Below are 5559 nucleotides of genomic sequence, written 5' to 3'. Positions count from 1 at the left end.
GACGCAACGTTACGGTGAATGAACACATTTCGAACCGAACACTGATTTTGGTAATAAAATTCAATGATTTGCAAGCGTTGCTCGTTAGTAAGTCTATTCATGATGAAATGTCAAAGCATACTGAGCATCTTTCTCTTTGACACCATGTCTGAAATCCCACGTGATCTGTCAAATACTAATGCATGAAAATCCTAACCTCAAAAAAATCACCCTTTATTATACTCTCCCATACCTTTCATTTAATACCTATGACGCTGAACGCGTTCGAATCCTGGCGAGAACATCGGACAAAGCGGTGTTTATCCCCTCTTAATGTTGGCGAGGTACAATGCCATGCATGGTCATTTAAAACATTTTCCCCAAAGAGATGACGCACTGCGGGACGCAGTTCGGATCCGGCTATAAAAAAAGGTCCCTGTTCCTTAAGTTTAAACTTCAATCGGAAAGCACTCATTGATGTGTGAGAAGTTTGCCCTTGCTAGGTTGCTGGAGATTTTAAAATTAGGGTAATGAGAATTGCGTTTTAAGGGAGGGGTGGCACCTCAGACATTTCGACTCAAATATGAATATCAAATTCGTGTTGCACTTCCAAATCCCTATAATTTGAGCCCCATTTTGCCATGGCCGGTAAATATGAACCGTTTGGAGAGTGTTTTGGGGCTGGGGCAGCCACCGGCACTTTGCACTGACAATAGATATCATATTCGTTCTTTATTCCCAACGGAAATGAAGATCAGTTAAGGGGGTGCTTTAGGCCGTACCCCAAAACACTTGGCTCCAAAATTGGATATCAAATTCGTTTTCTACTCTCAAATACCCTTGATTTGAGTCCCATATTGTCGTAATGAGCCAAAAAACCCATTTGACGTATCTTTAGGAGGAAAAGCGTCACCTTGACTTGAATGAAAATTTTAATGCCTTATTCGTTATCTACTCCCTAATATCTTTCGTTTGATACTCATATTGCCATGGTCGGCTAATATGCCCATTTGGGGGTATTCGGGGGCGGGCGACATTTTATGCCATATTTGTAATCTACTACCTAATACTTTTCATTTAAGTCCCATATTCGTTTTCTGGTCTCCAATACCTTTCATATGATACCCTTGTTGTGCCCATCAGACCACTTTCGGATATGGATGACGTTTTTTGTGGAAAGGGGGAAGGTCCGCCTCCACCCGATATCTAAAAATTATATAGCCAATGTTTCATTCCAGACAAACGTACACAATCTATGAAAATTTCAATAAAATTGGGTCGAAATTGGTCATATAGTCATAATGGGCCTAATGGCGTTTTTGAGGGGTGGCGTGACCCCCTATACTTCGACCTGATTTTGTATGCCACATTCGAAATCTCCGATTTTGGGTTGTGTTTTTGGCATTAGGGGGAGGGAGGGTCCGTCCCTCTTCCGATATCGAAAAATTGTATAGCCTATGTTTCCTTCCAGACCAACCTACACAAAATGCGAAAATTCCGGAAAATCGGTTCTGCCGTTTTTCAGTCTATACGGAACAAACAAACCGAGACCCATATATCCGTGATTGTCTAATGTGCCCATTTTGGGCGTTTCTGTGGGGGTGGGATGACCCCATATACTTTGACATGAATTTGTATGCCAGATTCGTCATCTACTACCGCATAATTTTCATGATGCCCATATTGTCCTGATCGGTCCATTTTTGATTTTGGGTGGTGTTTTTGGGTAACGGGGGAGGGTCCGCCCTCTTCTGAAATCAACAAATTATAAGGCCTATTTATCCTTCCTGACCATATTCGCAATCTACTCCCCAATTTCGTTTGAGTCCAATATGTCATGGTCATCTAAAAAACCTATTTTAGGGAGTTTTGGGGTTGGGGCGGCCCTCCAGTTACTTGGACACAACTTTTGATATGAAATTCGTACTCTACTTTTGAATCATTTCATTTGAATCCCATATTGTCACGATCGGTCCACTTTTAATTTGGGGTAGTACTCTTCTGGTAAGGGGGAGGGTCCGACCCCCTTTCGATATCAAAAAAATATATAGCCTATGTTTCCTTTTAGACCAACCTACACAATCTGTAAAAATTTCAAGGTAATCGGTTCAGCCATTTTTAAGTCTATACGTAACAAACAAATAAACCGACAAATAAACACAAATTGAATTTTATATCTTCTTCTTTTTTATATGTGTGTGAGTTCCTTATAGACTCAGAAACGGCTGAACCGATTTTCTTGAAAATTTCACTGATGGTCCATAATGATGCCGTGGTCTAAAAAGGGTACTACATTGTATAATATGTTAAAGGGGAGCGGACCCTCCCCCTTACCCTAATTTTCAAAAACGCCAGATCTCGGTGATGGTTGACGCGATTTAAGCGCAATTTTGTGCCCTCTCTTGTAGTAACCTACAGACAAAATTTTGGCATCCCCACCCCCCAAAATCTACCAAATATATATATACACCAACCACAACAATATGGGACTCAAATAAAAGGTATTTAAGATAAGAAAACGTATCTGACAGCCAATTGTCAGACCAAGTGTTTGGGGGACAACTCTAACCCCAAAACATCCCTAAATCGGACATATTTACTGACCATGGCAATAAGGGATTTAAATAAAAGGTATTTGCGAGTAAAATATGAAATTGATATTCAAATTTGGGACTAAGTTTCTGGGGGTCCATCCCTTCCCCAAACATGACTTATTTCTGACCATGGCAATATGGGGCTTAAATAAAGGTTTTTGAGTGTAGAATACGAATCTGATATCCAGACGTGGGACCAAGTGTTTGGGGGGCCGCCCATACTCGAGAACATCCCCCAAAGAAGACAAATTTACGACCATAGCAATATGGGGCTCAAATGAAAGGTCTTTGGAAGTAAAGCACTAATCTGATATCAATGTTTGGGAAAGGTGTATATGGGGCCACCCCACCCCCATTACACCACCCTAATAGGAAGTATTTGCTGACCATTGCAATAAGAGGCTCAAATAAAAGGTATTTTCTAGTAGAACACGAATCGGATACGCATTTTCTAGTCCATGTCACTGAGTGAGCGTCCCATCCCCTAAAACACCCCCCCAATCGGTCATGTTTGCCGACTATGGAAAAATGGAGCTCAAATGAAGGGTATTTTGAAGAAGACCATGAATCTGTAGTATACAAGTAGTACCTAAATAGCTTATACCATGTAATTCTGTAAATAGCCTATAGTATATAAGTAGTAGTACCTAAGCACCTTATACCATGTAATTATGTCGATAGCCTAATTATTGACGATAACAACTTATGCTTCTGTTTGTTATCGATTTACATTTTGATTATGCTCTGTTTTTCAAAAGAAATCTAAGTCGGACACCTGTGAAGAAGAGAAGCTAACACGAGCTCAATGAGTGTAAAAATAAAAGAAACAAATAAATAAAGTGTTTAAAATAAATTCAAACCGCCTACACCACTCACTACAAACTCAGAAGTGGGATATTAGAGAATTTTTTTTTTCCCTGCGAAAAAATGGAATTCATGGAAGAAGAATTGTCTTTAACAACATTGCAGGCTTTGTGCAGGAATTTTTTTTTGTCTACAGACGGAACAAAACGGCAGTTGGTTCTTCGTTTAAAAGATGTGCCTAAAGAGGAACTCACAAAAATGATAGAGGTGGAAACAACAAAAAAAATACGACAGTACCGTTATCCAAAAACATTTGACTGTCGATGGAGGACAGTCAGTGGTACATAAAGAAAATCTACAGGCAAGTGAAAATGTAAAGAATACCGCAAAATTAGAGGGCACAAGTAAGAACGACAATGCAGACACAAAAGTTATGACAACCGAAAATATTCCGAACAACAACAAAAACCAACGAACTCCAGAAAAAGAAAAACACAAATTGCAGCACACTTCGAACCCCAACGAAGAGATATTAAGTGGCAGATTTGACCGACGAGTAAACAACTACAACAACTTCCGCAGTGCAGAATTTACTTTGGAGGCGTCACTGAAAGAAAAAGAAATGGAGCTATTGAAAAAAGAGAATGAGTTGCTAAAACGTGAACAAGAACTCTTACGCAAAGAGAACCAAATGTTGAGATCAGTTGATTGCGCAGCTGAGCAGTCTGCAGCTGCTGGTATTTCTCTTAGCTTGGTAAGCAACTTTATCTCAAATTATGATGGTAAAACCGATGGCACATTTTGGGTTACCCAGCTGCGTGATATTCAAAAGACATACATGTTGTCTGACAACATGTTGAGAGCATTGTTCGCAACAAAGTTGATTGGCAGAGCGCAGGTATGGCTACACTCGCGACGAAACACTTCAGACGAAAATCTTGATGAACTTTTTCAACAATTCTGCTTGATGTTCGGCACCAAAGAAACAAAATTAGAGCTTCGCAGAAATTTTGAGCGCCGTAAATGGAGTTATGGTGAACATTTTACTGACTACTGTAATGACAAAATAATGTTGGCAAGCAAGCTCTCTTTAGATGAAGATGAATTAGTGGAGTACATAGTGGATGGTATACCAAATATACAGATACGCATGCAAATGTCTTTGCAACAACACACAAGTACCGACGACTTGTTGAAGTCACTTGCAAATGTTAAGTTAAGCAAACCATCAACAGCCCAACAAACAACACAGAAAAATAAAGTAAATACAGAAGGTAAACAACCAACAACGAGAGTCGGCGTTCGTTGTTATAACTGCAACAGCGTAGGTCATTATGCAGCCGACTGCAGCAAACCTCGTCGACAGCCTGGGACGTGCTATGCGTGTGGCAGCGAAGAGCATATGGTCAGCGATTGTGAATTAAATAAGAAGAAGAACGATGAGAAAATGAACCATTATGTAAGATTGTTTAATTTTAGTCCATTATTTAATAATAATTTTAAATTTACTTTAGAATGCCTGATAGACTCTGGTAGCCCGATCAGTATGATAAGACAAGATGTTTTACCGAATGAAGTACAGACTTTTGAATTTAATAATTTTTCATTTTATGGCATAAACAATTCTAAATTGAAAATACATGGAAAATGTTTTTGTTACATTGAAGTACTTAATAAAAAAATGAAATTTGAATTGATCGTGGTTGACAAAGATTCTATGAAGTATTCTGTAATATTGGGCCGAGATTTTCTGTCAAAGACAAATAGTACAATAATTTTAGGTGAGCCAGATTCAGATGTTACTGTTAAAAATTATGACAACGATATTACTATAGATTATTATGAAGAGGAAGAGAAATTCAGTAAAATGATTATGTCGATAGATGTAAGCCCGAATATGAGCGATTTAGATCTTAAGACTGGGAACGATTTAAAACATGAATTTAAAGAGAAATTAGAAGATATTTTTCGTTCCACTTATGTTGAAATGTTACGGCCGTTGGAACCGGATGTGAAATGTGAAATGAAACTAGTTTTGGAAAATGTGAAACCTTTTCATTGTCCTCCTCGTAGACTGTCGTATGCTGAGAAGAATGAACTTCAGAACATTTTAGACGATTATTTGGAAAAGGGGATAATTAGAATTAGTGAATCGGAATTTGCTTCGCCCATAGTTTTAGTA

The 5559-nt window shown here is 38.7% G+C and overlaps 1 long non-coding RNA gene across 1 annotated transcript; it reads left to right on the top strand.

The window, feature by feature from the left end:
- Window positions 1-4659: 4659 nt before the first annotated feature.
- Window positions 4660-5070, top strand: LOC131994061 (uncharacterized). Its single transcript, XR_009396409.1, has 2 exons — window positions 4660-4836; window positions 4892-5070. It is a non-coding gene; the product is annotated as an uncharacterized LOC131994061 (long non-coding RNA).
- Window positions 5071-5559: the final 489 nt, after the last annotated feature.

Source organism: Stomoxys calcitrans, chromosome 1 (assembly GCF_963082655.1).
Source record: "Stomoxys calcitrans chromosome 1, idStoCalc2.1, whole genome shotgun sequence".
Taxonomy (NCBI): domain Eukaryota; kingdom Metazoa; phylum Arthropoda; class Insecta; order Diptera; family Muscidae; genus Stomoxys; species Stomoxys calcitrans.
Note: the sequence above shows the minus strand (reverse complement) of the source record. Positions and strands in the feature narration are given on the sequence as shown.